The sequence below is a fragment of the Canis lupus genome, chromosome 15 (genome assembly GCF_011100685.1).
Source record: "Canis lupus familiaris isolate Mischka breed German Shepherd chromosome 15, alternate assembly UU_Cfam_GSD_1.0, whole genome shotgun sequence".
NCBI lineage: Eukaryota > Metazoa > Chordata > Mammalia > Carnivora > Canidae > Canis > Canis lupus.
Window position 1 is genome coordinate 42,931,208 of NC_049236.1, and position 21,083 is coordinate 42,952,290.

Genomic DNA, 21,083 nt, shown 5'->3' on the forward strand with positions numbered 1-21,083 from the left:
TTATTGCTATCTAAGCTCATTCTTGGTTTGCATAATAGGTAATTCCGCCTGGAAGGTTCTGGCCACTGACAAGGACCTGAGCAAAGTTATCTGGCAGGTTCTGTGGAGGTTATGATCACCTGCCTCAGGACTCTTACACTTCCCCTTGTCTCGGAGACCATGCCACCACCCTACCTTTGTCTTGACACAGATTGAGTCCAATGAGAGTCCTAACCAATCAAAGGATACAAATTATAAGCACAGATTGAATTTACATGACTGAATTTTCCGAGCCTAGAGTGATAGTCTTTTTAAAAGGCATTTAGGACCTCGCTTTGAGAAGTTGCTGAGTTTTACAAAACACAAAGGATGTCCCTCCCAACTTGGCATCCCCCGCCTTAATTATCTTTCTTAATTAGCATTGTCCTACCTGGAAAGGCCTCTCCCACCTTGGTTTGCTTACTGAAAATGTCACAGATTCATTTGCCGAATTGCGAAGAAAGGCCTGAAATCTTCTAGCTCAAAGGTTATGAACTCCTACCCAGCCAGTGCGGTCTTTGGAGGCAGCACACATATTTTTATTTGACCTCTAGAAGGGTTGGAGTGGAGAGTGAAGAATTTAAGTCATTTGGGAGTGATGGTTTCCTTCATTTGCCCCAGACCCCAACCCCTGGCTTCCAGCAGGCTATTCCTCGCATTTCTGTGAACTCACTGCCCCCCTGATGACAGAGCTGAGTTATGTCCACTGTTGCTGGTTATACCTCCAACTACCCCAAGTAAAAACCCTTCCTTACCCAGGACTGTAAACTTGACACCAAGGAGAGCGGGGTGGGTGTCAGTCCATCTCTGGTCCAAGGGGGAGGAGCCTTCTCTGGCCTGGCCACCAGCCCTAGGGAGAGAGCCAACACACACACACAGAGAAGCAGAGAGGAGAAACAGAAGAGAGTCTGGTCTCTCTGGTTCTTCGTCTAAGCCAATCCAAGTCGAGTTTCCCTCTCTTGAAAAGAAGTGCTGAGTAACATCACGTGTCTAGTCCCTCCCAGGAATAATAACCACAAAGGGGAAGTTAATTTTGTCCATTGTGATGCTGCTTGCCATCTCCTTTTGTCTGCATGAATACACATACCCACCTCTCCACCAGCTTTGTGGGTGATACACAATGCAAAAGAAGTCATTACAGAGCTTAGAATGAGGGAGATGAGGGAGACACACTGGCTTGCATCCGATAGAGCCAAGGAAGGTGGCACGCAGACAGTGGGAGATGCCCTGAAAGGAATCAAGAAGGGGAGAACTGTGAATTGGACTCTCATTTCAGACATTTAATAATAACAGCTCTGGTTACCCATGAGGCAAGCATCCTCTTCATCAGAGCTGGCTCCCGGAGGCACTCAGAAACAAAGTGACAGGGTTTGACTCCAGTCTGGGTGACTTCAAAGTTTCATCTTCATTTCACCAACTAGGGTATGTTCCTGGCAAGAAAGGGAAAGCTTCCTATAACATAACATTTTCTCAGGAAAATGGAAATCCAGATGTTGGAGCTGGCTATCCTCCCTGCTCCCTTCTCAGAGTGGCTGGTCAGCTTCATACACCCTCTTTCTTGACATCAATAGGAATTTGAGCTGAATCTACTGGCTCATTTCATTCCTGGTTCTCTGAAAGAGGTCCAGCTGCTTATCAGTCAGAAGGCAGACCTGGGCAAAGGCGCATTCAAATAGATACATCAAACCTATCTGAAAGCAAAATGATGAAAACATTCTTAAATGTCTAGGGCAGGGGTTGGCAAACTATGGCCTGCAGGCCCGTCGCCTATTTTAATAAAGAAAGTTGTGTTGGAACACAGCCACACCATTCATTCAAGTATTATCTGCGGCTGCTTCCCCATGACCGGGGCAACTGAGGAGTTGTGTTGCAGACCTCTAAAATACCTACCACCTGTCCCTTTAAGAAAATGTTTGTTGGTCTAGGGCAATGCTTGAAACCTACAGAAGTACAGAAGTCCAGGGCCTATACAGGAGTTTTAAGCCACTTCTCCCCAAGCTGAACTGCCCCTTGGATCTGCCCCTCAGACAATATCCTGGTGCTCAGAGAGCAAATGTTATCACATCTAAATCAGCCTTATGTTTTGTTCCCACTCCCACCTTCTCTGCCACTCATTTGAATTTTCCACATCCACAGCCTACACAATAAATCTTACCTCTGCCTCCTACTCCTTAAATCACATACTCTTCTTTGCCCAGGCCTGTTTCCACCACCTTCTTCCAACTGTGAAACTCAAGCTCAGAGTTTGGTCAACAAGGGAGGTATCAGCAGAGAAGAGTGGGCTGGTGTATTTATTTCCTCTGTTATTTCCTGTTGGAAGCTGTGGGTTTGTGGCTTCCTCCTATCAAAGTACAGTCCTGTCTGGGCAGCCCCTTCCATTCAGCTACTCTCCATAGATTCTGGAACTATTCAGTTTCCTTGCTCCTTGAGACCTCTGGGTACTAATGGTTTCCTGATGTTGTAAATGTAGGAGAAATACAGTCTCCTATGGATTTTCCTAAACCCCACTCACATCTTTGGCCCTCTGTATATCTTTGGATAAATGTCTCTTTGGATCCTTTGCACATTTTTTAAATTGGGTTATTTATCCTTTTTATTGAGTGGTAAGAATTCTTTATATATTCTGGGTATAAATCCGCCATCAGATACAGGATTTGCAAATACCTTTTTTCATTCTATGGGTTGTTGTTTTTTTGTTTCTGTTTTTTTTTGTTTGTTTGTTTTGTTTTTTTTAAGATTTTATTTATTTATTAGAGAGAGAGAAGGAGGCAGAGACACAGGCAGGGGATAAGCAGGCTCCACACAGGGAGCCCAACGTGGGACTCGATCCCAGGTCTCCAGGATCAGGCCCTGGGCTGAAGGCCAGGCTAAACCGCTGAGCCACCCGGGCTGCCCACCCAGGCTGTCCTCTTCTGTGCTTTTGAAGGACATCATCAAGAAAGTAAAAAAACAAATATAGGCCTGGGCACCCCGGGTGGCTCAGTGGTTTAGCCTGGCCTTCAGCCCAGGGCCTGATCCTGGAGACCTGGGATCGAGTCCCACGTTGGGCTCCCTTTGTGGAGCCTGCTTCTCCCCTGCCTGTGTTTCTGCCTACCTCTCTCTCTCTCTCTCTGTGTGTCTTGAATGAATGAATAAATAAATAAAATCTTTAAAAAAAAAAGCATAGATTTTCATTTTCATGAAATACAGTTAAATCTATTTTTTTCTCTAATGCTTTTGGTGCTGTATCTAAGAAGACCTTGCCTAACCCAATGTTTCAAAATTTGCTCCTGTGTTTTCTTCTAAGAATAGCTTTTACATTTAGGTCAGTTTGGAGTTGATTTTTGGGAATGGTGTAAGGAGGGATCTAGCTTCATTCTTTTACATGTGAATATCCAGTTGTTACAGCACTGTTTGTTGAAAAGAGTAGTATTTTGTCATTGAACTGTCTTGGCACAGAAACAACAAACAGAAAATCAATTAGCCATAAACATGAGGGTTTATTCCTGGACTTTCAATTCTGTTCCATTCATCTATATGTCTTTCTTTATGGCAGTATCACACTGACTTAGTAATCCATTTTTTTTAAAGATTTTATTTATTTATTCATGAGAGACACAGAGAGAGAGAGAGAAAGGCAGAGACAAAGGCAAAGGGAGAAGCAGACTCCATGCAGGGAGCCTGACGTGGGACTTGATCCCAGGTCTCCAGGATCACACCCTGGGCCGCAGGCAGCGCTAAACCGCTGCGCCACCGGGGCTGCCCTAGTAATCCATTTTTAATGTATTTTGCAATGGTATCAATTCACAATGGATTGAAAAAGAGAAACCCCACTGTGTGTGTGTGTGTGTTTTCCCCCAACACCAACAAGCAATTCTCCAACAACAGCTGAATGTCACAATTCAACTGAATTCTGAACCTATCTCCCTGAAGATAGTGTCAGAGGCCACACAGGTCAAGGGCTCAATCCCACAAGACTGTCTGTACTCCCTTCAAGTTGCCAGTCAGAAGTCCATGTTGTCACTTGCACTTCTGACCATGGACTAATGATTGGAGATTTCCATGACCCCCTCCTTGGGTTCAATTAATTCGCTAGAACAGCTCACAGAACTCAGAGAAACATTTACTTATATTGACCAGTTTATTATAAAGGATATTATAAAGGAAACAGATGAACAGAGCGAGGAGAAGCCTAGGGCAAGCTGTGTCCGATGGGGCACAGAGCTTCTGTGGCCTCTCTAGGGGCGCCACTCCCAGCACTTCCCCATATTTGCCAACCTGGAAGCTCTCCACACCCAGACCTACTGGGGTTTTATGAGGCTTCATTACATAGGCATGATTGATTAAATTTTGGCCACTGGTGATTGAACTCAATCTCCAGCTCCTCTCTCCTCTCTGAAGGTGGGGGAGAGTCCAATTCTCTAATTACCTGGTTGGTTCTCCCGGCAATCAGCTCCCATCCTTTGTGGCTTTCCAAAGTCACTCAATGACATAAACTTGGATGTGTTTGAAAGGGGTTTGTTAAAAACATCAAGACACTTTTATCCTCTTCTTACTTAAAAAATTCTAAAGGTTTTAGGAAGACCAAATACCTATTTCTTATACTAAACCTGGGGCACCTGGGTGCTTCAGTGGTTGAGCGTCTGCCTTTGACTCAGGTCATGATCCCCAGGTCCCAGGATTGAGTCCCACATCGGGCTCCCCACAGGGAGCCTGCTTTTTCCCCTCTGCCTCTGTCTCTGCTTCTCTCTATGTCTCTCATAAATAAATAAATATAATCTTAAAAAAAAAAATCATGAAACCTAACTGGATCCTCACCACAAATAGCTTGAGACACCTGTCAGGTGAATTCTTCCTGTCTCCTCCCAACTGATCTAGACTGTGAGTGATGCAGCATGAGGCAGCACATGCTCGTTCCCTCATACAGCCTTCCCAGTAGCATTGTAATTGTGTAGCATTCTGTCTTCTTATCTTCACCATGAATTCTTGGAAGGCTAGGGCATCTTTTGTTATTCCTAGCATAGGAACAAATATAGACACTCCATAAGTGTTAGTTAAATGAATATATAAATGAATAAAATGATTTTTTTCCCCATGGGCAAACTAAGAAAACAGCCTTCACATTTGGATTTGAGGATTGTGAACAGAGCTTGGTTTACACACATCGAGATGCCCTGATAGAGTGTTTCTTAAGCATCTGTAGAAATGCTATGTTAGCCAAAACAGGGAGAATCCTATGCTCCAATGAGATTGAAAATTCTGAGTTCAAAAGTAAGTGGGGAAAAAAATTATTTTAATTGCAGGGCTTTTTAGAGCTTGTATTATATAATGTGCATCATGACTCTCTAATTTGCTTGCAGCATTTCCCTTTTCTGGAAAAATATTCCTCTGGGACTACTGTTCTGTGGGCCACATTTTAGGAAATGCTTATCTTATCTCCATATTTAAATTTAAAAGAAGATGAAACCATCCTTTGCATTCAGTGAAGTTCAACAAACATTTACTGAGTGCCTACCCTGTGTCCTAGGACCCAGATGGTGCACTGCACAATGCCAAGAAGCACCACTCACTTAGACTCTAACGAATGGGATCCTCTGGAGTTGTGCAACATGTTGGCTCACCCCACTTCCTACACCTGTCATATCTCATTTTCTATTTTAACTCATTCCCCACCACACCATACCACCACCACGCTCAGAGTGTGCCTAGCACACTCGACTATTTCACATCATAAGAACTGTAGAAAACTTAATTTGTGCACCGGCCCTCTCTCACTTGGAATGAGCAAATCACACCATAAATATTTACAAGATAAAATGCAGTCTGGCTTTGTCCTTTTCTTGTTTTTCTTCTTGGTGATATCAGGCTGTGTTTCTAGTGCTGAGTCCTATTTGCCTTGGGCCATTTTAAAATTGCCTAAGCTAGATAGGATTGAGCAGGCCAACTGTTGAATTCCAGAGACCTCTTAAGGTTCTAAGGGCAGTGCAGCGACCATAGAGGCAATTCAGCCAGGAGCCACTTACTTACTCACTAATGAAGGAAAGAACCGATGCTGGAAGGCCTGAGCCTTTGGAGTTGTCAATACACTTGCATATGAGATCACAAAACCAAAGTCCTTCAGGCTTGCTATCAATACAGATTTTTAAATACATATTTTGGAGGAAAAACTGATCTGTGGGGATGCTTGGGTGGCTCAGCAGTTTAGCGCCTGCCTTTGGCCCAGGGCGTGATCCTAGAGTCCCTGGATGGAGTCCCACATTGGGCTCCCTGTGTGGAGCCTGCTTCTCCCTCTGCCTATGTCTCTGGCTCTCTCTCTCTCTCTCTCATGAGTAAATAAATAAAATCTTTTATAAAAACCTGATCTGCAAATTCGAAGTTTCCCTGTTCTTTTGATCTTTAAGTCGGTCTATGTTTATCTTTTTTATTTTTTGGTTCATTACAGAATTCTCATTAAATCCTGCTTAGAATGCACTCTTATCCCATTTTCAGAGTTACCTTTCAGGAGGGTTCACAGCTAGTAGCTCTCCCTGGCCAGTGAGGGCCCAGGGAAGATTATACCCTGTCCCTTCCTCCTAGCTCAAAACACTGTAGATTAGCTGATAATAAAACCAATGCACAGGATGGCCCCAAATGGAAGATAAGACACCACAAGATGATGGAGGGGCATGAGGGAGTCCAGGGGCCCCTGACCTGCCTGCCTGCCTGCAGTGTTGGAAGAATCCATGGGCAGACCATGGGCAGGCCTTTCAGTTTTTCTATTGCCCACTGGTTGAACTATTGCCATACCCAGGTGGTCACGACACAGAAGCTAGATCTAGGAATCCCACTGAATAGAATCTTTCAAAGTCCTCAGGCACAGACTGAACTTTATCAGTGGGGACTGGGAAGAAGGTCTGAAGTGAGATGTGTTCGGACCTTCTTGTGGCCTTTCTCTGGGCCACATGCTATATGAATTCTGACCAAAGGGTGGCCAGGCAGCCTGTGAGCCATGGTGGTGGGGGTGGGGGGTATGGAGGAGGGAGGACGGGAAAGCCAAAACGCATTCTCTAAGTGCAAACCAATAGTAGCTGTTCAAAACAGAATCCACGATCAGAACAGACTGGAGTCCACTTAAGAAGGTGAGTTGTGGATATACTAAAGGAGGCTATGGAAGCAATCCAGGATGTTGAAAGTTGACAAAACCTAGAGATCTGCAGGACAAGAGGATCAGGCTTAAGTACACCAGATAATTCATCAATTTCTGCCCTAGGTGTTGGGCTGCCTTGTATACCGGGCAGAAGAGGCTCTGGGCATAGAGCTTGTGACATACTTGGGCCTATGAAAATATTTGGGACCTTGCAAAAAAAAATATTGCTCTAAAATGCAAAGAAAAAAGCTCGAAAAGTTAATAAATGTTAAATAAATGTGTGCGAAGTATCACATTTGTCAACTTTGTAAGTTGTTCAATCTAGTGTTCATAAACATGTTCTTCTACAGGAAAATAATTCACAGGTTAACATAATAGTTAAGAGCATAGGCTGTAGAACCAAATTGCCTGTATTCAAATCCTGACTCCTCCATTTACTGTGTGACTTTCATCGAGTTACTCAATCTCTCTGAGCTTCAAGTTTTCTCCTTCTTTGTAATCCTATGTAAAAAAAGGGAAAATTATGCCACCAACCTCAAAGACTGTCGGCAAGATTTAAATGAGCAAGGCACTTAGTTTGGTACATTCTAACTACTGGATATGTACTAATTGCTGTTATTACCATTATTTTCCCACTTGGAAAGCATTCCAAAATATGAATGGATTTCTAACAAATCATAGCTAAATTAAATGAGCTACTCAAGTAATTTCAAAACAAAATTCTAAAAATTCTTTTCAAAGGATTTCTTAAAACATTTTAGCAATGAAATTTCCAAGCAAATACAAATGTAAAGAAAGTAGTATATAATGAACCTCTGGACCTTTCACTCAGCTTCAACAGTTAACAACTCATAGATACTCTTGTTTCACCTATACCTTTACCCCTTCCCCTGCCCCTCAACCCAGGATCATTTTGAAAAAAAAAAAAAAAAAAGTCAGACACCCTATCATTTCATTTGTAAATATTTCAACTAAAACGTAAAACCCAAAACCCAAAAATAACATAAAAAAGTAATACCATCAAATATCTAGCCAGTGTTAAAACTTTTGTGTTTATTTATAGAATTGATTTTTTTAATAGTGTCTTTGAATCAGAATCCAAATAAAGTCAATTCATTGCAAATGACTACTCAAGTACTCTTAATCTAGAAGTTTTTGCCTTCATCTCCCTTTTACTTACAGTTTTTCTTGTTGAATAAAACAGGTTGATTGTCTTCTGGAATTTACTATAGTCTGGATTTTGCTATTTGGCACCTCATGGAATCATTTAACATGTTCTTAGAAGGAAATTACATGTACCTACTTGTAACTAATAACAGTCTAGTTACTTGATTGGATTTAGATGCAGGTATTTTGAAGCCTCCTTCAGAGGTGCATCCATTAGGGCCACACCACATCTGGTTGTTGTTCTTTTTGAGATATTTGCGACCATTGGTGATCTTTGCTTAGATCCATTAATTCATTAAAAGTTGTAAAATGGTGATATTTTAATTTTATCATTCCTTTAATAGTTGGGATACTATAAAAAGAAATACCCTGTCATCAATTATTTGGTTATCCTGAAGTGGAGTTTGTGTAGAAAAGGCAAGAGAAATGTTTGATTCTTTCCTTTTACTTGCTAGTTTTCAAAATCATGACTTGGTGCTCTAGTACCTTTTGATGGTGCCCCAAGAGTGTCGGTGGTTATCTTGGTCTTAGTTCTTCACAGTGTGGTTATGCTGGCAATGAAAAAGTTCACATGCAGTATTAGATATTGCTTTTTTATCATTTAGTTCTTTTTATAATTACATAAAGTATTACATGGTTCCTTGAATCTACAAAACAAAGTATATTCAAAGAAGTGCAGCTTTTATTTCTGTTCTATTTTGTTTCTTCCCTTTTTCTATAGAAAATTGCTTGTTGGGGAACCTGGGTGGCTCATTCAGTTAAGCATCTCAGGTCATGATCCCAGGGTCCTGGGATGGAACCCCGGTTCAGGCTCCCTGCTCAGTGGGAAGCCTGCTTCTCCCTCTGCCTCTCCCTCTGCTTGTGCTATCTCTGTCAAATAAAGAAATAAAATCTTAAAAAAAAAAAAACAAAACAAAACTTCCTTTTGATGATGGTATGTAGTTCCAGTGCCCTTTCTTGTTCCAAATAAGTAAATAAACACATTTATCGTTGTATCCCCCTCTTTTTATAGAAACATTGGTATAATCTACTCACTTGTCTCCATTTTGATCAAATAACAGTTACGGCAAAACCCAAAAAGTATATTTAATGTGTGATGTGGTTGGGTGCTATTCTAATTTCGCCATAACAGGTAGGGAGGCCTACAACAGTTCAGAAAAAGTCAAGCCAGCTGCTTTTATCTTCCCACCCAGACAAAATCTACCTCAAAGTCAGGCCAGTTTGAGGTCAATAGAGGGACTGCAATCAGCTGGCTGAACGTGGGAAGCATCCTGGAAGGGCAAGGAAGTGCAGCTCTTCCCAGAAGCAGTTCCTGTGAGGGTCAGGGTGCAGAGTTGAGTCTTCAACAACAGACCTTTGTTATGGGTTAGGAATTGAGGACCCTCCCAACTCTCAGAAGGTAAGGTGGAGGCTCTCCTTAGGGGAACCACACTGGCTATTTGTCTCTGATAATAACAGCACGTTAGAATGAATACTTCCGGGTAATCTTGTTTTGTTTTTTTGTTTGTTTACAGACTCAAAACAATCCCATCTAAAGCTATTAGGGATAAGCACTTAGTGTTATACTATATGTTGGCAAATTGAATTTGAATTTAAAAAAATGTAAAAAACCAAAAGCGATTAGGGATGTGGATTATCAGAGCTGGAGATGGTCCTTCCACGTAGAGAACAGGAGGCGGGTGGGGGCAGGCGGGGGCGGGGCCCGGACGCAGGTGCAGCGGAGGCCCCCGGGGCTGGGGGCAGGTGGACCTTTACCTTACCGGGTCCCAGCCAGCTCATCTCAGCCTCTTCCAGCCAGACGTTTTGTCCGGCTAAGCCAGCTCACTCCCCACCTCCCTCTGGGCCCTCAGAAAGCTGAGAAGGAGGCCAGGTCAACGGAGCAGAGCCAAGGAAGGGAAGGGGAAAGGGCAGGAGGAGAGCTAGAATAGTCTGGAGAGTAGCCCTCTTCTGCAGTCTCAGGCTGCATCTTTGTCACCAGGACTTGCTGGGAGATCTTGTCTTCTACAAAACATCTGCCCTCTCTTGTTCTAAAATCTGATTTATTTGCTCAGACTACCTTTGGTCTTCACTTAAAAGTGTATTTCCCCTGCTTTAAATATGACCCCATTTCTAATGAGAAGAGAAGAACATGGTAATTTGACTGTAGATAAGGCTCTGCCAGTGGGTCCCTGTGTCTTTTGCTGAAGAAAAAGGGTACAAGATAAATGATTATGGACAAAAGCACATGGATTAGGGCATATCCTATGTGGAATTCTATGTGGCCATGAAAAAGATGAAGGAAGACCTATATGTAATGATGTGGAAGGATATACATGGTATATTAATGGTTACAAAATAAATCAAGTTGCAAAATAGTATGTATGTTGGTAAATATACTAGTAAGGCTCATAGTGAACTGTTATCAAAAGTTCTTTCTGGGAAGTGGGATTGGAGGGTAACTGTATCAGTGGCAATGCTTTCTGCTACAAGTAAAGAAAACCCCAACTCGGTGGCTCATGCGATAAGGGAATTTATTATCTTGTAAAACAAGAAGTCCATGGGGAGAGGGATTCTGGGGTTTACTAACTCAGCTGCTCAGGAGATCACTGGGGACCCCGGTTCTTTCCATCTTTTGGCATTGCCATTGTCAGCAATTAGGCTTTGTTCTCAGGCAGCTCCCCTCTTGGGGGAGAGGTACAGTAGTTTCAGGAGAAACACTCAAACTCTACGTCCCTGGCAGAGGTGGTCAAAGTCATCTGCAGAGGAGCCCCAGGTCTCCCAGAAAAAAGCTTGTCTCAGTATCCCTGTCACACTCCCTCATGCCTGGAAGCAGCCCCTGGGAAGCAGTGGCTCAGAGGCTCAGACACTGCAGCAACCTTCATTCACTCTTGCTCCCTGTAGCTGCAGATCTGAGAGGACATTCTCATGACATCCGCAAGCACTCTCTTTTAAGAACACATGCCGCAGCTGATGTCTCCTATATGTCACATACGTCACATGTCCCTGTCTCAGCCAACAAGACCACTATGATTGATTTAAAAATAAATCAATCAGAACCACACCTTAGACTCAGCTAGTGCCCAGCTCCCTGGAATCATTTGGCTATCATTCTTATCGGAGGATAAGAAACTGAAAAAAATTGTTCTTATCGGAGGATAAGAAACTGAAAAAAAAAAAATCCAGGCTCTGTTAGGAAGAAGGAAATGGGGAATGAATATTAGGTAAGTAACCAGTAGTGCCTGCTACAATGAGGGGGAACTTTTAAATCTGTATATTTCTGTGTAGTTTGGATTTCTATGAGTTTATCTTACTTATATAATAGTTATTTTGGTTGGGTCAGTTGAGACTGAGACTTGGCACCAGAAAGAAAAATATTTGATTACATGTCTATGATTTATAATCTGTAATCTTGGGCAAGTAATTTAACATCTTCAAATCTTTATTATTAAGAAAGTTTAAAGTAATTCTCAAGTTGCAAAAAAAGGACAGAAAACATTAAAGAGATATGGGTTTCTCTTATGTCTTGGGAAGCAAATTATTTCCTATCTGTAAAGACTTAGAAATATATGTGTTAGATTAACCTACTTGAGGTTTGTTATTGTTTTAATATTTCAGAGAACTGGAAAAATGTAGTTCCTCTAAGCATGTTAAAGAAAGTCAAAATGACTTCTTTTTAACAAGTTGAGTAAAATGTCCTTCTGTTTCCTCTCAACTAGTTTGTTGTTTGGAATGATAAAATAATATTTTTCCCAAAAAGTTAGGAGATTTGGGTATGATATTGCACAGAGATTTTGTTAGGTTTATTTATACATGTATTTATTTATTTAAATTCAATTTAATTAACATACAGTGTGTTAGGGATGCTTGGGTGGCTCAGAGGTTGAGTGTCTGCCTTTGGCTCAGGGCATGATCCGGGAATCCTGGGATTGAGTCCCACATCAGGCTCCCTGTGGGGAGCCTGCTTCTCCCTCTGCCTATGTCTCTGCCTCTCTCTCTCTTTCTGTGTCTCTCATGAATAAATAAATAAAATCTTTAAAAAAAACCATAGAGTGGGTTGGAGGTCCCTGGGTGGCTCAGCGGTTTGGTGCCTGCCTTGGGCCCAGGGTGTGATCCTGGAGACCTGGGATCGGGTCCCACATCAGGCTCCCTGCATGGAACCTGCTTTTCCCTCTGCCTGTGTCTCTGCCTCTCACTCTCTCTCTCTCTCTCTCTCTCTGTGTCTCTCATGAGTAAATAAATAAAATATTTTTTAAAAAAACCATAAAGTGTATTATTAGTTTCAGAAGTAGAATTTGGTGATTCTACTGCACACCAGATTCTACTGCACATAACACCTAGTCTTCATTTCATCTTGTACCCTCCTAAACTCTATCCCCCAGTTACCTCGTCCTCCCACTCCCCTCCCCTCCAGCAAACCTCAGTTTGTTTCCTAGAATTAAGAGTCTCTTATGGTTTGTCTCCTTCTCTGTTTTCATCTTATCTTTCCTTCCCTTCCCATATGTTCATCTGGTTTGTTTCTTAAATTTCACATATGAGTGAAATCATATATTCATCTTTCTCTGACTGACTGACTTCACTTAGTATAATATGCTCTAGTTTCATCCACATCATTGCAAATGACAAGATTTTGGTGTTTTTGATGGCTGAGTAATATTCCATTGTGTGTATGTGTGTGTGTGTATATATATATATATATATATATATATATATATATATATAATCTCTTATATATAAGAGATTATATAATCTCTTATATATATATAATCTATAATATATAAGGTTATATAATCTCTTATATATATATATAATCTCTTCTTTATCCATTTATCTCTTTTTTAAAGATTTTTTTAATTTATTTATTCATAGACAGAGAGAGAGAGAGGCAGAGACACAGGCAGAGGGAGAAGCAGGCTCCATGCAGGGAGCCCGACGTGGGACTCGATCCTGGGTCTCCAGGATCACATCCCAGGCTGCAGGCGGCACCAAACCACTGAGCCACCGGGGCTGCCCCATCCATTTATCTCTTGATGGACATCTGGTTCTTTCCATATTTTGGCTATTCTTGATAATGCTGCTATAAATATTGGGGGTGGCTGCATGGCTATTTTGAAAATGATCAGTTTAGTTTTATTTATTCATATACTTATATCTAATCTTGGTTCTTAATCATTTAAGATTGAATGGAAGCCCATTCTTTTAATATCACTTTGAGTTACCTTCTAAGAAAACTGGAGAGTTAGAGATCCATCATTAAATAGTAGATTAAGGTTTGGATATCTTCTGAGAGATGTGGAAGTTGCAGAGATGAAGTGGTCTTTAGTCTAGGAAGTGATGTAAGAATTCAGATCTACCCCCAAATTGTTTTTTTTTTTTAATTTTTTTTCTACCCCCAAATTGTGGTGAGATCTTCAGAGTAATTTACCTTTCCTGCTTTTAAGTTTCCTCATTTGCAAAACAAAAATAGTTAAACTGTTTGAGGATTACACCCTATCAGTTATCTATTGATGCATAAAAAACTACCCTAAAATGTAGTGGCTCAAAACAGCAATCCTTTAATTTGCTCAGAGTTTCTTTGTGTTAGTAATTTGGACTGAGTTCAGCTAGACAGATTTTCTGAACTAGGTAGTCTTTCTGCTGGGTTCATCTGAAGTCACTCTTGTCGGTTGGCTGGGAGCTGATTGACCTAGGAGACCGTGCTGGGATGCTTATCTCTGCTCCTTAATTTCCAGTAAACTAGTTTAGGCTTCCTCATATGCCTTGCTCTGAGAGCAAGAGAAGAGACAGCAAGCCCCAGTGGTCAAGGGCTGCATCATGTCTCCTAATGTCCCATTGCTCAAAGCAAGTCACGGGGCTACACGAAAGATCAGTGTGGGAGGGGTCTACCCACGAGGTTGGCTACAGGAAAACCTCCCTGAGTGAGAGCCACTGTTGTAGCAATCTACCACTGGGATATCACATAAGTCAATCAGCAGGTATGAAGATACATATTGTAAACTTTAAAATACCAAGTGAGTTATAGTCATGACCCCTTGATGCCAAAACAAGTGTTGTTACTCAGGGTGCAAATACTTGGGGAAAAGAGTGATTTGTGAACTCAAAATGAAGCTTATCAATATATCAAAATTTTTGTTACTTTGAAAATGCTCTCCCAGAGGAAGGAGCTGTGAACAGTCCCACTTATTTATTTTTTTTAATTTTTTTTAAATTTTCATTTATTTATGATAGTCACAGAGAGAGAGAGAGAGGCAGAGACACAGGCAGAGGGAGAAGCAGGCTCCATGCACCGGGAGCCTGATGTGGGGACTCGATCCCGGGTCTCCAGGATCGCGCCCTGGGCCAAAGGCAGGCGCCAAACCGCTGCGCCACCCAGGGATCCCCCCACTTATTTTTTTAAAAAAGATTTTATTTATTCATGACAGAGAGACAGAGGCAGAGACACAGGCAGAGAGAGAAGAAGCCTCCATGCAAGGAGCCAGATGTGGAACTCGATCCAGGGACTCCAGGGTCACGCCCTGAGCCAAAGGCAGGTGCGAGACTGCTGAGCCACCCAGAGATCCTCCAAACAGTCCCACTTAGAATCCAGCTTCAGTTTGACCCCTCTTCCTAGGAAGTTCTCTGCTCCCTATCTCTTCATTTCTTCTCATTGCGCCTGAATCAATTGCCTTCATACACTTAATACCGTTTATAAACTTTAACGATACACGATGTTTGTCATCCTTCTGCCCCAGGACGGTATATGGAAAGCTGCTTGATGACAGGACCCATGCTGGTTCCATCCCCCCCCTTATGCCCGGCATCCAGCACAGGAGCTGGCACACGATAGGAGCCTAATAAATATTTGTGGAGAAGTGAATGAAATGAAAAGCTACACTTACACAACAAGTATCTTCTGATGTTTCCCAGGGTCAGGCTTCTTCTGTTCTGAGAACACAATGAACTTTGTCTCTTATGGATGATTCATTCTATCAATAATTTGCCAGGGGTTGCAACTCATGTCTCTACCTCCCTCTTCTGTAAATCAGTTCTTCCCTCCGCTGTGGCAGAACCAGATCCCATGGATTTTACCTGAGCTCCCTCTGGAATCCCACCCTTACTCCCCACTGTCTTAGGGGTCTCTGTCACTCCTTACTGGGATTCCCACCCTGGATTGCTACCTGGGCTCCTTGCCAACAGTCTTTCCCAATCCTGCCTCACCTCCCCCTTAGCTGTTCCAGAGATCATGGTGAAAATATTTGAAAAACTAATTCAGGGGTTAAAGACCTCCCCTGCTCTCCTGAACCTAGAGATAAGGTCAAGTTCAAATAGTTTGGCACGAGGTTCAAGGAGTCTCCCCTGGGGCCCCTCCTCAGGCTCCTCTCCTGCGACCTTTCTTCCCCCCATGCAGCCTCTGCCCGGAAGGTTCCAGTACTGAATGAACATGCCTCCCCTGCTGCAACACCATAATTTGATGCCAGGCATCTCCTTTACAGGGCCTGTCTTCACCGCGCCCCCTGCAGCCAGCAGTCTCCCTCCTGACTCAAGATCTCATTCTCCGGAAGCCTGTTCAGTCTCCATAGTTCCTATCGCTATTAAAATCTTCATCTTAACGTGTCCAAAGTCCACAGTCACAGCCTCTGATGCTGCTGTTTCCAGCAAGGGAGGAGCATTGTTGGGAGAGATGAGGGAAGGAAGGAGGAAAGGAAAAAATTGGAAGAAAAAAAAAATTGTGTCCCACCGTTGGCACCCCATCCCTGACTTCCTTCCTTCTGCCCCCCTGTTCCACTAAGTTCCTCTGAAAGGCCTTTGGTGGGAATTATCTGTTGTGTTTTTCTGCCTGACATTCCTTCTGTCTCTGGAAATGGCATTCTTCTTCCTTTCTTTTTCCATTGGAAATCTGCCCTGTATAGTTTGAGCGGCTTTGGTTATAGCCACTTCCCAAGGAACTCCATGCCCTTGGACATGATGAATGGAAAAATTGGACACATGACCCAAGCCATACCATTCACAGCCCTCCGTGAGACATTTTTTGCCAAAGAAATTTGGGGAGATGCTTTCCATCCTTGGAGAATGCTAAGCTGGTAGGATGTAAATCTAGGTTTCCAGTAATCATTGTGATCTCCAGTAGCGAAGCCTTGTAGAGGGAGTCCTGATGACATCATTTGAGCTCCTGGATCAAGTTGTGCCTGAAGCCAACTAATTTTCTTTCCCATAAGCCAAGAATTGTCTTTTCATTTAATCTAGTTAGTTTGGAGTTTCTTCCAGTTGCACCTGAAGGAGTCCCCAATGCCTATACCTTTAAAACAAAAAATGCTTCATTATTATCTCAGGTTTACTCAGAGTAGGTGTGGATTAGACATGAAAAGTAAGGCCCTGGCCCCACAGCATGGTGAAGGAAATGTGCCTGAGGCAGAACCTTTGGATGAGGAAACTGTGTATCTATCTCTTCAGCCTTTCTTGAGCCAGTCTCTCACAGAGCAGCTTCATTCTTGTCTGGATATGTGGCAAGGAAGTAACCAGAAATCAGGCAAACCCATTTCCAAATATAAGTAACAAATGCAGGATGCCTGGGTGGCTCAGTTGATTAAGGATCTTCCTTCAGCTCAGGTAGTAATCCCAGGGTGCTGGGATCGAGCCCTGTGTCGGGCTCCCTGCTCAGCCAGAAGCCTGCTTCTCCCTCTGCCTCTGCCTACTGCTCCCCTTGCTTGTGCTCTCTCTCTGTCAAATAGATAAAATAAAATCTTATTTAAAAAAAACAAAAACCAAAATGCATTCCTTTGCCCAAAATAAACTCTTTAGTTTAGTTCTCTTTTGCATTACTAACACCTTAATTATTATTATTGTTACAAATGCTATCTGTGCAGCTGTTTTAAAAGGGCTGGGTTAAGAAACCTGGCGCTTGTTTTCCAAGTACTAAGTCTAGGGGCATTTCCACTCCTCACTCTCAGTAATTTCAGGGAAACATTGAGTTCATTCTTATGTATGCTCAGAAAAAATCCAAAATGAACACTTAGTTTCCAGGTCTTTCTGTCAAAGCCCATCTCAAGCACAAAAGGTGTTCCATGGCTACCGAATAGAAATAAAAAGAATCTTGAGAACCACCTCACAGATTGGAGAGTCATTGGCATTTAAGGAAGATAAAAGGAGAGAAGCCCAAGAAATGGAGGCACTTTAAAATCTCTTTATATATAGGACCTCAAAAGATATTCTTTTAAGTGGAGAATTTCTCTGTTTAGAGGTTTTTAGGGCAAAGCAAAATTATGGACCATTTTGGGAAAAGGGAAATTGTTAAAAAGGCAGGACTGACAAGAATAAACTAGTAGGGAAAAAAAATCTGCTTTTAAACCATTATTGGCAGTTCAAAGAAGGTCAGTGACCCCATATAGTGATGTTGAGAAAGGAGCATGGGTGAGATATCTGTGAGAATAAAATCAGTTGGGCTCTCTCACCAAGAGTCAGCCTCAGGACAACTTAATAAGTTCAGGACAACTTGTCTAAAAGGATCCATGAGAAGCTCTCCTTAGAAAGGTGTGTCCAGGGGGCATCAGGGTGGCTCAGGTGGTTAGGCATCAGACTCTTGATTTTGACTCTGGTTATGATCTCGGAGTCATGAGCCTGCTTAAGATTCTCTCTCTGCCTCTCCCTCTGCCCCTCTCACCCCCAGCCCTCTATCTCTCAACAAGAAAGGTATGTCCAGGAGGCCTGGGAAAAGATAACCTTTATACAGTTTACTTGTTGACCTTGCTTTCTTTTGTTCTGTAGCACCTTGAGATCATTGCTGAGTCCAAGTAAATAGAACATTTTATTTCTTCTTACATTTACTTGCTCATGTACTCATTTGACAAAGATAGTTTCTATTATGGACTAGGCCCTGATGAGCAGACTTGTGTGGCTCAGTGGGGAGCAGAAGGAGCTGGCTGGTAGAACTCCTGTCCCCACTCTCCCTCCTCACCACCTCTAACCTGTGCTGTTCAACAAATATTTATGATACAAGCATATTTTATGCTGGGCACCAGGAAACCATAGAACCAGTCATCCCCCTTTGCCATCATGGTGGCAGTTAGGGGTTGATCCCTAAAGAAGCTTAATAGGACACCCAATGACAACATTGCAGGAAAAGGCTAAAATGTAGCAATAGCATTAAAGTCAGGTCATGCATAGGGAGTAGCCAAAGTCTGCATCACAACAAAGGGTCTGGAGATGCCAGATGTGGGCACCATCGTCCTTTCTTTGCAAGGCTGAACAGATGTACTTTCTCTTTCGGATCAAGAACCACCAACATGTACACTCGACATCTTAGAATCAGTGTCCAAACTGCATGTGCAGGCTGGGCTTCTTAAACCCTGCTGGTCGCACAGGAGATTCTTGCTCTGGAACCATCCCAAAGGCAGAGCCCAAAGTGGGGGGTTCATTGAGACCAGGTGTACATCACCAGTCTCACCAGTATCAATCAGCAATGCTGACAAGCTGGTACGAAGTGCCCTGAAACTTGCTTTGGATCCATGGTACATTTTTTGTCTTGGCCAGAGGCCAGTGCTATGCACATCCATTTCTTACTTTAGCAACTCATCCAGGCCCACAGGAGTTAACTCTGGAATCCCTCCTTTGTTCATGCTGCATCCGGTGAGTTTTAAGAAAATAAAATAAAACCTAGTCTGAAAAAAAAAACAACAGCAGAAAATAATAAGTGTTAGCAAGGATGTGGAGAAATTGCACCCTACACTGTTGGTGGGAATGCAAAATGGTGCGGCCACTTTGAGAAACAGTGTGGAGATTTCTGTTTCTGCTGTTACCAGAGGACGGGATGCCTGGATGTTGCAGTAGCCTCTGCAAGGACAGTGGCTGGTCCTAACTAAGTTTTCTACAATTTTAATTTTTGTTCTTTCCCTGACCTGTTTTCCGTCCCTACTCCTGACTGCAACCTTTCATACACATCCTTTGAGAAGTAAACCTTCCTCCACCTGGTCCACAGAGACTAGTTACCACAATCTCTCCCATAACCTAAAGCCCTATAGGAGAATTCTATATCATGCATGATACCTTAAATACCGAAGGGTGGCTATTTCTCCCTGACTCTAGGCCATACCCACCTGCCATTCTAAGCACACCACTAATAGGAGAAGGCCGAGCTGGTAACGGATGGCGTGCCTGGTGAATTTGCACCCCTCTCCAGCCACACACACCTAGATGATCATATATACATTCTTTGTAGTCCCAACATTTCCCCCTAGATATCAACAATAAGACCAAATTTCATGCAACAGCTGCCTTTCTGTCTTCTTTTTCTCCTTGCTCTGTCCCCACTCACCGTGACCTTCCTTGGGCTATAATTTTTTTAAGTTTCTTCCTCTTTATTAATATGCTTTGCATCCATATGGTTCAAAAGTCAAAAGGTACCAAAAGGTGCATGCAGCAAAAGTTACTCTCATCTGTCTCCAGTTACCTAATCTCTTACCAGAAGTGAGAGATTACTTTTACTAGTTTATAAATGCTTTCAGAGATATTATCTATATTTATAAGTAAGTATATAGAGCAGCCCTGGTGGCGCAGTGGTTGGGGTCCCTGCATGGAGCCTGCTTCCCTCTCTCCCTGTGTCTCTGCCTCTCTCTCTCTCTGTGTCTATGAATAAATTTTAAAAATCTTTAAAAAAATAAGTAAGTATATATGTAGATTCTTCTTCTCTTTTAAAACTTTCTTTTTATTTTTTAAATATTTTATTTATTTGAGAGGGAGAGAGCACAAGCCAGGCTCGGAGAGGCAAAGGGAGGGGGAGAAGCAGACTCCTTGCTGATCAGAGAGCCTGATATCAGGACCCCGGGATCATGACCTGAGCTGAAGGCAGATGCTTAACTGACTGAGACAGCCAGGCAATCCCCTTCCCTTTTTTAAAAATGATAGTATGTTTTGCATATGGCTACATGCTGTGCTCTGGCTCTATTGTATTTAAGGACTATTTTAGAGAATGTGCACATTAGTACATAAGAGCTTGCTCATTCTCATTATGGGGTCCTAGCCTTCCATTTTATGGATATGCCATAATTTATTTAACCAGTCCCCTCTTGCTGGGTGCTATTCACTGAATGTTTGTGTATCCCTCCTTTGCCCCAAATTCACATGTTAAATCTTAATGCCCGAAGTGATGATATTAGGAGGTTGGCCTTTGGGAGGTGATTAGGCTGTGAGGGTGGAACCCCCAGGAATGGAATTAATGCCCTTATAAAGGAGATCCCCCCAGAGCATCCCAGAGCATCACCAGGTGAGGGTACAGCAAGAAGATGGCTCTCTATGAACCAGAAAGCTGATGTATACCAGACACCAAATTTGCTGGCACCTTGATCTGGAACTTCCAGCTCCCAGAAACGTGAAAATAAATTTACATTGTTTATAAACTGCCCAGTTTATGGTATTTTGCCATAGGAGCCCCAACGGGATGAAAACATTGGACATTTAGATTGTTTTTAATCTTTTGTTGCAAAAAACCTCCTTATTACAAAGAACCCATTATCACTTTGTACCTGTGGGATTACATCTACAGGATATGATGTGTTTAGAAGCAGAATTGAAGAGTTAGAGATTAAGGACATTTGTTGTTTTGAGGACAATTTCTGTGTTGCATTCGTTCACTCCCCTCCGCAATGTGTGAGAGCGGCCACTCCCCCCCCCCCACCACCACCATGGTGTACCCCTGCTGTCACACTCCTAAGGGCCTGTTGCAGTGAGCAGAGCTGGCCAGGCTTCTTTTGCATAGAAATAGAAAAAAGTGTTAGGGGCACACTGGGCAAAAAGCAGTGAAACTCCTGCTCAGGTGGAGCTGGGGGTAGGTGATTTCTAAGCTGCG

General features: G+C 42.6%; 1 long non-coding RNA gene across 4 annotated transcripts; it reads right to left on the reverse strand.

Annotated features, from left to right (window-relative positions):
- LOC111090071 lies at positions 1-15,191 on the reverse strand. 4 transcript variants are annotated; one of them, XR_005369984.1, is made up of 5 exons: positions 15,145-15,191; positions 8,777-8,841; positions 1,322-1,448; positions 774-1,245; positions 1-568 (listed from the first exon to the last, which is right to left on the reverse strand). It is a non-coding gene; the product is annotated as an uncharacterized LOC111090071 (long non-coding RNA). The 4 variants fall into 4 exon arrangements; XR_005369982.1 differs by having other exon boundaries at positions 774-868; positions 1,110-1,448; XR_005369983.1 differs by adding an exon at positions 9,495-9,602 and having other exon boundaries at positions 774-1,448; positions 15,145-15,189.
- Positions 15,192-21,083: the final 5,892 nt, after the last annotated feature.